Below are 16,188 nucleotides of genomic sequence, written 5' to 3'. Positions count from 1 at the left end.
ACCTGTGAGCCACACTTCCGTTTAGCTACAAGTTCTTTATGTGTTTCTGGTTTCTCTTATTGTGAGAACATATAATGCACTGTGAGACAAAGATCACACTCTTTGAGATTTTTTTGCATTAACTCTAGGAATTTCTTTGTTGCTTCAATATCTTCACTCGTAGCCTTTCCTAACACTTACACTATGACATCCTGAATGATTTTAAAATCATTTAAACTAACCACTGCTTGTTGTAAATACCTGTGTTCCTTCAGGGTACTTTAGCTTTAAATTTTCAAAGATATGAGCCCTGGTTTGAATTGTCCTCTGGTATTGGTCTTCTATTCACATAGTTAACAGTTTCTCCATCTCTAGAATAGCACCTTTTCTTTATTTTGATAGATAAATTGACCATGCAAGCACTGACTTTTGCATGATCCTTTATCTGGGCAGCATCTTTCACTACAGTGTTCACAGTCAGCACCACAAGATTAAATTCATATGTTGTCAATGACAATTTTTCTCCTCCATATTCTCTAATTATTTTCATTTTCCATCTCTTAGTCTCTTGTTCTTATGATATAGTTCACTTTCCCCCTCAAGAACATGTTTGCCACCAACCATGGTGAAACTCTAAGGATCTCAATTGAAGACAAATCGAAACTGGCTTAGAGATGCTTTATAGCTTCACACAACCATTTATACTGCCTGCCTTGTAGAGTCTTACTGTACATCATCTGCTTGGAATTTTTATAATTTTTTGGAATGGAGTTTTTTTTTCAGAATTTCTTTAGGTAAAGTTAAATTTACATAATGCAAATTTATATACAATAAGAACTGTTTGTACTGTACTGTAATTAACAAGTTTTCCCCTGGGCCCTGCATTCTTTTAACAGTGACTCCAAATTTGCTACCTACATATCTTCCATCTTCTTAATGGGTTGAACTCTCTAAGTGCAGAGACTGGATAGTGCCTGACATTCTAGATTGGATTTAGAAGATGGTCATCCTTTTCCTGTGATATATTATTAATTCAGAAATCAAGGAGGGGTGGGGAGTAGGATTTCTATTCTTTACATTTTTAACTATATGATGATGATGCCTTAATGAATGAATCTCTTAGAAATGAAGATTCTCTATAATAAAGGTAGCTTTATTATATAACTACATTAATAAAAAAAAAAAACAAGATTTTCATGAATTTTGTTAAGCTCTCCTGGCTGTGGGTCAGATGGCTCAAGGGCTGACAATCATTTTTCTCATTTTACTATTTTATTGGTACAGATTGTTTCAGTACTACAGACAATTTCTACCAAACACCCAAATTGCTTGCCCTTTCCCACAAATGCATAACCTGAGAGCATTTAAGCAAATTCACCTAAATGGAACTGAGACTGATTTTACCTGTCATTTTCCACTTGTTTTGTTTCCTGATTGTTAAAAGAAAGGAAGGCAATGTGCTTTAACTTGAATCCTTTGGTAACAACATTGTCCATGATCTCTGACCTGAGTTTTGTTGGCCTTTAATCAGTAGAAGGGGAGGAAAAGAATACATATTTGTGACACAGATGCACCAGATTGTGCTAGGTAATTTTCAAATATTATTTCATTTGATCTTTACGACAACTCTATGAGGTAGGTGCTATTATTACCCCCCTTGTTTTACAGTTGAGGAAACTGAGACAAACTAAGGTCAAGTGACTTACCTTCTCGTGCAGTTAGAGTCTGAGGTCAAGCTTGATCTCAGGTCTTCCTGAATTCAAATCTGTGCCACCCAGCTGCTTGGTACACAGATTGCTGCTGCATATTTCATTTGTTTGAAGAAATGTGTCTTAGACAACTAAAATATGATGTTTAGAAATAAGATTCAATCCCTCCCCTCTCCCCCAACCTCACCATCCTATTGAGTTCCAGAAACCAAATAGTTGTGGAAGAAGAGTCAGATATAAGGCCATTGCCTTATGTAACAATTATATTGTCTTTGCTTTCTCCCCATCTACAGTCATAAAAGCTGTGATTAAAGCTTAGTATCCTTGCCAGTGATAAGACCTAGTATTTATAAAGTGCTTTACAATTTTCCTAGCATCTACTTTTCCCCATTTTCCCCCTACCATAAAAAGTGGTATTAAAAATAAACAAAAACTGCAACTACAAATATTTACATATATATATATAAAGCCTTTCTTTATATCTTTTATATCTCTTTGAGTTTATGCCTATTAGTGGAAACATTGACTTAAAGATATGAACAGTTTAGTGACTCTTCCTGACCAGTTACAAATTGTTTTTCATAATAATAGGATCCATTCATAGTTCTACCAAATAGAATATGAATCTTTGGAATGTCTATAACTGATACATATGGTAAGGGTCTGATTCCATAGATTTCTTTGCCTTATTCCCCTTATCACTTTGGTTTCTTTTCCTCCCCACAACCAGAGGGTAGGGTTACTGGTCACATTAGCCTATCAAAACCCTCACATATTTCACTAGCTTACCTGACACATCATAACTTTGTACAGACTAAAGAAAATCGTGATTCAGCCTATCAATTTTTTCCCCAGTCAAAGGAAGTAAATATTCTTCATATTTCCCTCTGCTGACATAGTCTTTGATTTATCTGAAGTTCAATATAATCAATTATTTTCTTCCCTTACATTTCACATTGTATTATCCCATTACCTAATGGTCAACTTTTTTCATCAAGATCTCCAAAAGAAATTTCATAATCAATATTGATTGATATTAAAAATGTTTTCTAATAGTCTTCCTGCATGCTTTAGAAAATTTCATTGTTAGTGTTCTTTGTTTTATTTTGTTGCTCTTTTCATCTCTCTCCAATATGTTATTAAAAACAACAGCCAAATATTTCCAAATGCAACTCTCCTACATCTTGTAGACCTTGGAGAGAGGCAGCATGATGCAGAAGAGAGGGTAATGGTTTTGAGTTTGAATCCTGCCTCAGATAGTTACCAGCTGCATGACCCTGGGAAAGTCCCTTAATTTCTCTGTGCAGGTCATGTTTGTTGGTTTCCAAGGTCCCTTTTAGCCATACAGTCTAAGATCCTTTGAACTTGGGAGTCCATAAGACTCAGGAATGCTTCTCTCTTCAATAACAATCAGAATGCCCAGTAGTGAGTTGTGATCACTAATTGATCATTTGCTTCTTCTTTCTTTGATTAACATCCTAGCATTCCCTCACATCATTTTCCATCTCTTTGTGCTTTTTCTTACACTAAAATAATCCCATCTGTATTATCTGTAGTTTTCCTTTCAGCAACATCTTCATCTGTTAGTTTTTAATCTCTTAATTTCATCCTCACCCTCACTTTTTATTTTCTTTTTGTTATGGGTGGAAAGATCTGTTGACTTTTATTTTTTCCTAATTTCTTCTGCCTTCTTGTACCACTTTGAAAACTATGAAAACTCCTGTCATCTGATCACCTTTCAAGGCTGAAGCTATTCAGGGCACAATCCTTGGTCTATGAATTCATTCCTATGACAAGGAGATTGCTAAGAAGACGGCTGGAGTGCAAGGAGAAGCATGACTGGGATCCCCAGATATATTAGGCTACATGAGGAACTCGCATTTATTGATGCATTTTTTTAATGCTAAATATAGGACTTTGTATTTACTCACTCCAATTCAACAAAACTTTTTAAAAGAACCTCTTATGTTTGAACTTATGCTAGGAGAAACAAAGATGAAAAACAACTCTGCCTGTGCCTTCCAAGAATTCACAACAGAATTGCCAAGAAAAATACACAAGTAAATAAGGTATTACATAAAATACGTTAAGGGAAAAGGAGAAATTCAAAATTTAATGTCAATTTATTATGTTTAGTCCATTGATTCAGATTGTTGTGATCTTTCTGAAATTTAATTCTATTATCCATTGAATTAGGCACATTTTATTTTGTAGAGTTGATTGGCATGTCTTCTATATTGTTAACCAATTAGTTGATGAAAATGTTGAGTAAGACAGGGCCAGAGAACTAAGAATGTTGACTGAAGTTTTCTTCAAGGTTGCTATTAAATATTTAACTTTTCTTCTATGTGGTAGTTCAATCAATCATGAATCCAAAGAATATACTGTTGCCAGGCTTATTTTTTCCATCTTGTCCAAAGGGATATCATGTCATATTTTTGTTAAATGCCTTTTTCACAATCAAACACGGTAACTTTATAGTTTTATCCTGATCAGAATATTGTTATAAAAATGAAATTTTTTTGGCACCATTTGCTCTTAATAAGCTGATGTTGGTTTCTAGGGATCACCTCTTTCCTTTAAAAGTACTCACAAAATGTTTACAATTTCATTTTTTATTGTTGGACTACCAATCTTTTGAACCCTTGCATTCTGATTGTAACAAAAATCTCAGTACTATCTAGTCTTCCTTCCCTACTGACCAGGATCTCCTTGAATTCAGTACAATTCCCCAGTCATACTTAGCTTCATGTATCATAGTGAAATTAAGTCAATTTCCCTTCTCTGTAGACCCCCTACATCCTAATTGTAAAAGAGTCCCTTGGTAGGGGGCAGGAAGTAAATGATTAACTCCAAGAAACTGGTTCTGAGTGAAATCACCTATGGAAAACTAGCTCCTCTAGAGTGTTAAACAAAATAATAAGGGGAGACAAGAGGAAAAGCCAACTGTTAAGATCAGTTTGAGAGTAAAACGGGAAGACTATGCAACGAGTTAGAGAGAAGCCGTCTGGTGCCCCAAACCTCTGAAAAAGGAACTATCCCTGGGGAAGAGGGGTGAATCAGCTTGCAGCTGATTTTGCCTAAGCTCTTTATCACTTTCTTTTTCTCCAAGATATTAATATTGGCACCCTGAATTTCCAGATTGCCAGCTTCTACAACCCTGTCCAGAAGTGAGCAGCACCACCTCCTGGGTAATATTCTCCCAAAGGGAACAAGCCACAAATGCGCCTCCTGCTGTCTGACAATTCCAACCAGAGCCACAGAGAAGATTCCTGCAGGATGGGAAACCAGTCCTGCCTAAGACACCATTTTAGTGTCCTAGAATCACATGATAGATCATTCCCTTATTTCTTATAGGTCAGCAACCTCAGACCCATACCCTGCTCTCTCACAATAACACAGGATTAATTTCTTATTCAATAATAACCTTTTGCTACTAGGGGATTCCCCATTATATGTGCTGTGAGCAGTCCCAACTCTGGTGGAGTAGAATTATTGGCAGGTATATCCATTCTGGCAATCTGCCTTATCAACGTCTCTAAACATTTGTTAAAGACCTACTATGTGCTGGGTATTGTGATGGCTGGTGGACAAGGGTAAGAACAAAACGGTCCCTACCCTCAAGGAACTTATATATTCCATTGAGGGCAATCAGTACATTCATATATAAGTAAATACAAGATATATTTAAAGTGAATACTAAGTAATTTGGAGGCAATGGAAAGAGAAATTCACAGCTGGGGGTGATCCAGACAATTCTCATGTAGGAGGGGTTACTTAAACTGAACTCTGAAGGCAGAGAGTGAAGATAGGAAGGCATTCTAGGCAGGGGAGACACCCTGTACAAATACATGGAGATGAGAAATGGAATGTTGTGTATGAGGGGCAGCAAGAGGTTTGGTTTAACTGGACCACAGAGCCCAAGATTCATCTCTAATAAGTCTGGAAGGTCAGCTGCAGCCTGGAGATTCTTAAGGGCTTTATATATCATTAGATTCAGAACATCTTGAGAACAAGGGCTTTTGGCCTTTCTTTGAACGTCCAGGACTTAACTCTTTGTGCCTGGCACATAACAGGAGAAGAATACATGTTGATTGACTTATTGCCATCCAGAAGAGTATGTATTTGGTTAAAGATACAATGAGGAACTACTGATGCTTTTTTTTTGAATGGAGTAGTGATTTTCTCCATCCCTTGTACTGTGAAGGTCTGCTTATTTCATTGACCTGCCTGCAAGCCTGAAGAAAGAAGACCAAGTTTGATAGGGCAACTAAAGGGGAAACAGATTGAAAAACCAAACAAACCATCAATCAGTACCAGAAGGAAGGAAGAAGCCCAAATGTCTTAGTCATGACAATTAGTTATAGCAGGAGGAGAAGGACCAAGTTGAGTTCTTTTGACAGAGCACTAGGGTTTGGTCACCATATCTACTGGCCCTAGTATCTTAAAGACAAGGAGTGTTGACATCATCTCTAGCATTGATTTAATACTATTGAATCTTCCTAGCTTAAATTGTGATTTAGCTATGTCTGTGTGATTAGCCCATAGCTCTTTATGACTTCCTTTTCATTTCATCCTTACTTCCTACCTTGAACTCCTTGAATTCTAGTCATCTTGGACCCTCTGCTACTGCCTCTCTACTATAACTAGTCTTCTGGAACTTAGCTGTAAACTGAAGCTCAGACAAGGAACCCTAGTTCCTGTAATAAGGATGAATTTACAAACTGACCATGAGGCCATCATTGGAAAGTGGAGATAGGGTTACACCTTGGAAAAAATGGAGGAGATGAAGTGGTAAAGGTACAGATTTCTATTTCTTGGTCTTCCAGGCCTGCACCCTCATTGTAGATGGGAGATGGGGGCAGGGGAACAGAACAGTACTATGAACTACTGTGCTTTTAGTATAGTCATGCAGAGGGGAGGAGTAAGTAGCCCCCAGGGAATTTGTCTAGTCTCTCCCCACCCTCCACCCAGCTGACTCTTCTTCATGACTCTCAACTCTCTATCCCATCCACAGAGATGTGTCTTGTGGGGGAGGGGGACAGTCCAGGAATGCCTGGACATTATTCAGCCTTGAAACATGGGCATCGTGAAACAGAGCCATCAACATCACAAAAATGTTTGCAGACCCTTGAAAGTGTTGACTTGGCCAAGTTGGGGAGTCAGAGCAATTACAACAGCCCTGGGGCCTATGGTACTAAGTGGTATTTTTGTGTCAACTGGGAGAAAGAGTCTTTCCATGCATGCTCCAAGTCTTCAGTCCCCACACCTCTCAGCCCCAGCTCAGTGAATTCCAGACTCCTTTGCAGTTACTACTGTAACCTCCCTCTTTCCAAAGCATCTTGTGCAGATCTGACCATAACTGTAGCCCTTTAAAATTGTTTTGGAAAGCATCCCTTCAGTGGCTAGAAGGAGTGGTTTCTGAGCCAGAAGATGGAGCATTACCCTGTGCTTGTGAGGAGCCTGGGAAAAATAAGAGCTTTTGAAAGATAATGATTTTCATGCTACAGTTTGCCTAGCAGATAAGGTGAATGGGACTTTAAACTTTAGAGCAGAGTCTTTTGGGAAGTTAACAATATGTTGATGTGAATCCTCTGTAACTTTAACTCAAGTTCTTGAAGACTTTACTATGAGGTTTGTGTATAAATGAAAATGTTTTCTGAAATGTATTTCTAGAAAAGGGATGGAGACAAAGACATGCAATCAATCAATTCACCAACTTGCATTTATTAAGCACTTACCATGTATCCTTAGGCACTATGCTAAGTACTGGGACACAAAGAAAAAAATGTCTCTATCATCAAGCAACTCACAGTCTAATGGAAAAGACAGAAAACAATTAAAAAATAGTATGAATAAATATAATAATAACGGACATTTCTATAATGCTTCTCCAGGCACTGTACTAAGGGCTTTGCAATTATTATGTCACTTGATCCTTACAAAAATGCTAGAAGATAGGTGCTTTAGCCTGTGGAATTGTGTGGTATCTGTGAAAGCTGCTAGGAGTACCTCCATTTGTGCCCGAAGTCTTCAGTCCTCAGCTCTAACTCTGTGAACTCTAGAATTTGATCCCTTTCTCAGGTGCTACTGTGACTTGCCCCTTTCAAAGGCAGGCCCTATATTATTATCCCCATTTTCCAGAGAAGGAAACAGAAAAACAGAGGTTAAGTGACTTGGCCAGGGTCACACAGCTAGTAAATGTCTGAGGCTGGATTTGAACTCAGGTCCTTCTGACTTTGGGCCTGGCACTCTATCCACTGTGCCATTTAATTGCCAAAATGATAAATTGGAGGTAATCTCAGAGAGAGAGCAAAGGGGCCAACCAGTGGTAAATCCTTAGATTGAAAGATGGAGTGTCTTATAGGAGGAAAAGCAAGAAGCCAAGAGGCACAGGGCTTGGACCTATGATTTCAATGGTATAGGGATCTCCTGGATAGGGAAAATGCCTCTTTCCCTGTGAATTGGCACCACTTACTTTGTAGTCTTAGAGAGTTGTTTAGAATACTGAGAGGTAAAGCAATTTGCTTAAGGTCACACAGCCAGGATATGTCAGAGGTGGAACAGAGAAAAGGAAAAAAAAATGCTGTTAAAGATATTCAGGAGAGTAGAAGGAAACTCCTTCCATATCAGATAAATGGATTGGGAAACTGAAAAAACAATACCTTTGGTGGTCTGGCTATGTTTGCCTCTGAGATTAAATGGTCTATGATCTTCAGCTGCCGAAGAACCAGTGCCCTTCTACATTTCAGTAGTTGGGGGTGGGGAGGAATATATTTGTTTAATCCATCAGTTCTTTTCTGAGTGCTCTCCATGTCTCTCTTACCCTCCTCCACACACTTAAGACAAAACTGTCCCTTCTGAAATAAGTGGTCTTTGCTTTCTTTCCTTTTTATGAGATAGTTGCCATCCCTCCCTCCCTTTCTCTAGCTCTCCCTTTCCCTTCTTTCCTTCCCCCCTCTCTCTCTATCACCATCTATCCCCCCATCCCAATTATTCTTATTATCCTAATGAAGTTTCCCTGAGTGTATTTGGGCAAATGACTCCACCTCCATACTGATATTCCTCTTCTCTCTTGGGCCTTAAGTCTGGTCCAGTTGAAGCCACCTCCTATAATGACTTGTTCTTGGGTATTTTCCACAGATAAATCTTTCATTATCACAAAAATGACACCCAATTCTCCCATGAGTGTGGGTTCATTACTGTGTTCCTGTTCTCTTTATGGAGAATATATTTTTTTCCTGATTTGAGATGCCTCTCAACTGATTTCTTAAACCCCTGCTATAGTGTATTTTTGGCTGCTACCTTTCCTCTTCCTTCAGAAGGCAAAACTGGCAAACTTTTGCTGTCTCATTTTGTTTCCCTTCCTAACCCTCCTTCCTTTATCTTACCTCAATTTTTCAGATTTTACTGATCACCCCTTTTCTTCAGTCAGTCTTTCCAGCAGGTTGCTGATACTATGCCCCCAGGTAGTGGAAAGAGACAGATAATTCTGTAGACCTACTCAGCTGTTTCTTATTGCACTTACAAGAGGTGTGTGTGTGTGTGTGTGTGTGTGTGTGTGTGTGTGTGTGTGTGTGTGTGTGTGTGTGTGTGTGTAATGGTAGCAGTGTTGTCTATTTATTTCTCCATAGCTTCTACCCAGGAATCATCTTGTCTTCCTCCATGTCTGAGAAAGCCTCCTTGGACTGCAGCAATGTCTCTAATTGCAGCCCACGTTCTTTATCCTCACCCTACTTTGTTGACTTCTTACCAGAATTCTAGTTACATGGTACCCCCACACACACACACACATACACACACACACACACACTCGCACACACACACAAACTCACAACTGTGTGAGATAAGAAACAATAAAAGGAGATATGACTGCGAACAATTATCAGGTGCCTATACACAAATGCACAATGCATGGAAAATAAACAAGGTAAACTAGAAATGCTAAAGCAAAGTGAGAAATTTGTCCTGATTTACCTCATCTCCAATAGTGGGTGGAAGGTACTTTATGACTATAATATGACTCTAAAACAAGGATTTTTAACATGAGGTCCATGGACCTCCTCCCCCATGCAATGGTGTGCATTAGCTAACTTGCACCAACTCTTGGGAAAGCCAATTGCTAAATTTTCAAGGTGAGCATTTACTCCTCAGAAATTGGCAAATGTTACAAATTGACCTGTGTTGTTGATGATTGACAGTGATGTCAAACTCAAATAAAAACAGGGACCACTAAACTAGATATAACAATCCTTTGGGCTGCATATGACTTAGAATATCACATATTAGCATTATCTATTTCTATATCTCATCTATAGATACATTCTATATTGTATATTTATTTTGTTAAATATTTCCCAGTTACACTTTAATCTGATTTCATACTCCAGAGTGCTGTGTAGCAATATGGCAGTGGACAATACACTACTCTGTCTTGCCCTAGCTTTAAAAGATAAATCTTTTATATAAAAAGGAAATGAATGGGTAAAGGAGGGTAGTGATGGAGGAGCATTTTTTATTTAGATTACAGATACTCACTGGAGAGGAAAATCAAGATGGAGCACATTTGGGTGAGGATAAGTGAAATGAAAAATAGAAGCAATTATTCCAGATTACCTAACTAGTAGGAAGAGATAGATGATGGGTTTATTTATACAGACCAGGTTAAGTCTTCACAGAAGTATGATATAGTAGTGATGGGGGATTTCCACTATCTGGACATCTGTTGGAGTGTTCTTTCTCTCTGCCAAAAACACAGCAACTGAGAAATTCTTGGCTCGTTTTAATGATATTTCCATTCTTCAAAAGGTGGAGGAGATGATGAAGTGAACTGCTTTCCTGGACCGGATTTGACTAATAAGGAAGAACCAGTTGCATAAGTATAAATGATGGTAACCTTGGGAGGAAGTGACTACTCCATATTAGAAATTGAGATAAAAAAGCAAAAGAGAGCTAGCCATAGTCCATTTGTAGATATCCTAGATTTTTGGAAGAGTGGATTTTGAAGAATTCAGGCATGGAATAGTTAGGATCTAATGGTCTAAAATTCTACAGAAGAAATAAGTCAAATGTGGGAAATACTCATTAAAGAAGTCTTAAAGTCAGGAAGGAGCAATGTTAATGAAAGGTGGGGAGGAGAATTTTTGGAGACCAACTTGAATACACAGGGCACTCAAATTTTAAAGGTGTAAAAAAAATGAGGAATGTGAGTAGGTTGCAATACATGAGTATTAAGAAGGAATTTCACAAGAGAAATAGAATAAAGGACTCTATCAAAGACATATATGAGTTGATGGGATGTTTGCAAAACAGGAATAAGAAATAACAGAATTGATTGCCCTTTTGGTATCCACATAACATCAAAAGATTGAATAAGACAAAGCCCTCCTTTACTCCCCACAAAAAGAATTTGTTGGATTTCCTGTGTTAAACTTATGGAAGAATATGTACAAGAGTCAGAATGAGGAGGCGTGGATGGGTTAGGATCTACACTGTTGAGGGGAATCTCCATATCAATAATGTAAAATATCCATTGACATGCAATACATAGAAATAGAAGCTGGGACAAGCAACTGAGAAGCTCGGGGTCTATAAGAAAATTGTTTGAAGTCCCAAATCTCAGAATGATCTGAGACTGAGAAAGCTTGCTAAAGATAATAAAAAGGATCTTTTTAGCTCTGTTATGGTCAAGAGATAGACTAAAAGAGAGACAATACAACTTAAGGGGATATGGAATAAGGAGGTTGAAAGATGATAGAAAGAAAGTTTACAGACATGATGGAGAGATATGGGTTTAATAATAGTATGTTTAAGTAGATTGGGAACTTGTCCCATAACCAGACCTAAAAAGCAATTATTTATGGTTCAATATTTATTTGGATGAAGACCTTTAGGGGAGTGTCGGGGTTCTGTGCCCAATCCTATTCATTTTGGGGGGGGAGTGGAGAAGTTTTGAGAAAGGGAATAGTAATGATAATGAAATTTTCAAGTGAAACAGAGTTAGGAAGAATTATTACCAGGTGAAATAACAATCAGGATCCCAAGAGATCTTGATAGGCTATGACAATTAACTGAATCTAATGAGATGAATTGTGTCTTGATAGAGCCATGGCTTCCCTGATGTGGTCACTCTTCCCACTGTTAGCTTATCATTTTATATGATTCTTGTTGATACTTAACACACTGGAGACCTTCTTTTAGTCTTTTACTATTTTGAATGGGGTACCAATGGGTAGCCAAAATACTATCTATATATTATCTTTCACTTTCACTATGTGAAACTACTCGTATTTTTTAACCCTGTTTTTTTCTTTATCATTTGTCATTTCTAGTATACAAGCTAACACTTGTAATGATACATTTTTATTATTAATCTCTCCATTACCTTTTGGAATGTGATAACTACTTACCTTGGGAGATGAGTAAAAACTAAAAATTCCAGTGGTCTATGTGGGTCCTGGCCAAGCCCCCATCGTCTATAAGAAACATTTCACTATGACTAACAAAATATTGTCATTAGAAAAATATTTTTTAGTTCTTTTTTGTGTGCTGTCTTCTCCCATCCTTCCTCCCCTTCCTTCAGAGCAGGGACTATCTTTATTTTGCCTGTATCTCAATACACTTCCCTTAGCATAGTGTATGGTACATTATGTGTGTTTGATAAAAGTCTATTGCCTGTCAGCTTCCATTTGATTAGTCAACAAGGAGCTTAAGATCACTGAAAAAATGGTATTATTTCCCAGCTGCCATTCAGTCTACTTGTCAGTTTCAAGTTTACTTGACTGTCTACCTAGCATACCTGGTGTGTGTGTGTGTGTGTGTGTCTGTGTGTGTGTGTGTGTGTGTGTGTGTCTGTGTGTGTCTGTGTGTGCGTGTGGTTGTTCAGTAATTGTTTTTCAGCTGTCCTGACTCTTTATGACCCCATTTGGAGTTTTCTTGGCAGAGATACTGGAGTGATTTGCCATTTCCTTGTCTAACTCATTTTACAGATGGGAAAACTAAGGCAAACAGGGTTAAATTACTTGCCTCAGTTTGCACAGTAAGTGTGTCTGAGGTCAGGAAGGCCAGGAAATTGAGTCCCTCTGACTCCAGGCACCACCTAGATGCCCCTTATATGTGTTTATACACATACACAAGTTCAGTGGGTTATTCATTCAATTCATTCTCATAATCTGTGCAACAGGTATTCTTCATCCATCATTTGTTTTCTTGTCTGGTTAGATCCAACAAACATCAGATTTTAAAATGTAATTCAGAGTGTCCTGCATAATATCAATAATCACTTCAAAGATCTTTGGTTAATGACCCACACAGGAAGTAAGTGAGTGAAAATTGCCTATTGTTCAGACTAAAATATGTGGATAAATGAACAGTTCATAGAGCTGATCCATTCATACGTGTATTTTGGACAGATAAAGTAGAGGGACAATGAATTCAATGAAGCTATAGAAAAGAAAGAAAGTTGATCATATTTGGAATATTATGAAGGTTTTTTTTAATAGCCTGAAACTTCCCCTAAAACATTTTTTTTGCCAATATCCTCCTGCAGATATTATACGACTGAGAATCATAGACTACCATAATCCTTAATTGTTGGAAGAGCCATGAGATAAAAGAACGTTGGTTCACAGCTAGTTGAGCTATTAGTTTAGTTATCCTGGAAAATATTTTGGAGTTATGCAAGAAAAATTAGTAAGCTACTCATATCTTAGAGATTCCACTACTAGCATAATAACCTATTGACAAAAGGAAAACACTCATGGGCACTGAAGTATTCATAGCCGTACTTTAAAAAAACTAAAAACAAAAAGCAGGAAATAAAATATGTGCCCAACAACTGGAAAACATGTGAGCAAATTACATCCCATTATAATGCTAATCTAATATTATATAATTAAAAATGGACCTAGGGTGTAAGTCACTGGAATCCTAGAAATGGGGGGGGGGCATAATCACTAGGGGCTCAAGGCTGTGGTGGAGAGGAGAGATTCCTGAATTCACTTTGGTATTTCAAGGTATCAGCGAAACTCAGGGCATGAAGGTAATGTGTAATAGACCTGACCCTCAGATAGTGGGGTCAGAGCCAAACTCATGTTATATGTAGATGTGATAGAATATTAGCATACTGTCAGAAGTGAAAAAGTGATAAATTCAGATAAACGTAGGGAGACTTTTATAAAGTGATAGAGAATTCAGAAAGGACAGGCAAAATAACAATATATACAATAGCTACAATTGTGTTATTAAAATCAGCACAAAGAGAAAGCAAAAGTCTGGTCAATTACAGTGGTACCACACTCTGAATCATGGGACATATCCCTTTTTTTCAACAGATAAATAATAAATTTAACTGTTTTTCAGAAACGTACTTTGCAAAAGAGTTTGTTAGGAAGAGCATGTTATACACAATTGTGTTATACTTTAAAAAAAAAAAAAAAGCATATGTCCATGAGAAGAATAGAGCTATGTCCATTCAGTTTAAAGAGCAGGAAACTGAGACCAAGAAAGGAAGAGGGGTTCTCAAGGTTATAAGAAAGTTAGCAGCAGAATTTGGATTTAAATTCAGTTTCTTGGAATCTAAATCATAAGTTTTTTTTTCTTCCCTGGCTATACACAACATTGCCTTTGTAGCTAAGTAAAAAAAGAATAAATAAATCCATTTTATCCTAATAGAATGTTTGTATTGGTGTCATTTTGAGATACATCAGACCATTTCTAAACAGTCAGAACTGTAACAACAGTCATAAAACAACATAACATCATGTATGTTACGTAACAACATACATAACAACAATCACAAAAAATAGGTAGTGTTTACATAGTACCTTACAAATATTATCTCTTTTATTCTTACAACAACTGTGAGAGAAAAATACAGCTTTTACCTGTATTTTACAGATGAGGAAAAAGACAGTTCTTACATGACTTTCCCAAAGTCACATTGCCTTCAACTGGATTTGAATTCAGGTTTTTCTGACTCCAGTTCCAATAGTCTATGCACTGTGCCACTTAACTCAGAGAAATTAGAAACTATGTAGTGCAATATTGGGCAAAGAGCACTGAACTGAAATTCAGGAAACCTAGGATCTAGCTCTGGTTCTGGTACTGACTTGGGTAAATAGTGTGACCTCTTTGGACCTCAAATTACCTTTCCAGCTATCTCTCCATACTTCCTTAATACAGTTTATGTTCTAGTCAAAGCAAACTATTCTCCATTATAGAACTTTTCCACCCACATGAATTTACCTGAAAATTTATTGCTTATGGCTGTTAGGTAGATGAAAAATGGAACCTTTTTTTCTTTGGCACCAAGGAAGGGAACTAAAAATAAAGAAGAGGTCACTTGGGAGCCAAATTAAGCTTAATATCAAGAAAAAACTCTGTAATTAGAGTTGTCCCAAAGCGGAAGGATTTACCTCACGAAGGAGTGAGTCTCTGTCACTAGAGTTATTCAAGCAGAGGTCAATAAACCCTGTCTGGATATTTGTCAAGTTTTGCCCTTTTTACCTCCATAACATCTGAGTGATGGTGGATGTTCCAGAGGACGTATGAAGACCCTAAGGAAGAAAGATGTGCCAAGGCCATAATTATGACATATCTATATAACACTTGAAGGATTACAAAGCATTTTCATCACAAACTATGACATGATTGTGATGTCAAGTGATTGTAACTATCACAGCTGGCTGAAAAAGAAAAACCTGTCCATAATTCAGTCTTCAGAGTGTCCTAGATTTCATTTCAACTAGAAGTTGATTGACCAGAACATGCTTGGTGGCATGCAGGGTTAAGCATACACATCCAAGGGGACTTTAGGAATGCCCACAATATATTCCTTTTCCTGACTAAAATTCCACCCAAATTAAAACCAGGGATGCAATTCTTCCTTTGACCAAAATTAACCCTGTGACTGTGTCCTCCAGATGTGAAGCACATTGGATGGTTTGTTGATAGCTTATCCGCAGGCTCTGTTTTGGAAAATATAGAGATGCTGTTACTTTGACTGCCGATTGCTGAAGCATTTGTGGCAGTTGTTTGTGCAGCTTATGATCAGAAAATTGAATTCCTGACTGACTCAGAGGATAGATCTATTTGGCACCTCTGCCAAAGGACATCATCCTTAGCTCCTCTGATTGTTTCACACAAACTTACTCCTTATCATGCTCTATTAAGACACAGCTGTGTTTCTAAAGCATATATGTGGCAGCTCAAACTGTAGACTTTGAGATTGGCGTGTCCAAAGTAATTAATCATGATTACAGGCATTGTTGTGAATGTCAATGTTTTTCTTGCAGAAGAAGGGAGAGGGTAGGGTGTTTTTCTAACATATTTTTAGTGATGATGTGTTTGGAGATCACATTAAAAATCAATTGGAACCATCCTGGTGATTTCTAACGTTAATTTTTATCTGCAATTAAATGAAATTAGAAAAGAACATTTGGGCTGTGTCTACTTGCTACCCAAACATACAGTTGAATTAGTTTTTAAAATTACCCAGGAA

The 16,188-nt window shown here is 37.5% G+C and overlaps 1 long non-coding RNA gene across 1 annotated transcript; it reads right to left on the bottom strand.

Annotated features, from left to right (window-relative positions):
• Positions 1-10,309: 10,309 nt before the first annotated feature.
• Positions 10,310-15,237, bottom strand: LOC140524132 (uncharacterized). Its single transcript, XR_011973580.1, has 2 exons — positions 15,104-15,237; positions 10,310-10,541 (listed from the first exon to the last, which is right to left on the bottom strand). It is a non-coding gene; the product is annotated as an uncharacterized lncRNA (long non-coding RNA).
• Between the last annotated feature and the right edge of the window lie 951 nt (positions 15,238-16,188).

The sequence above is a fragment of the Notamacropus eugenii genome, chromosome 2 (assembly GCF_028372415.1).
Source record: "Notamacropus eugenii isolate mMacEug1 chromosome 2, mMacEug1.pri_v2, whole genome shotgun sequence".
NCBI lineage: Eukaryota > Metazoa > Chordata > Mammalia > Diprotodontia > Macropodidae > Notamacropus > Notamacropus eugenii.
This window is presented reverse-complemented; position numbering and strand designations above follow the sequence as displayed.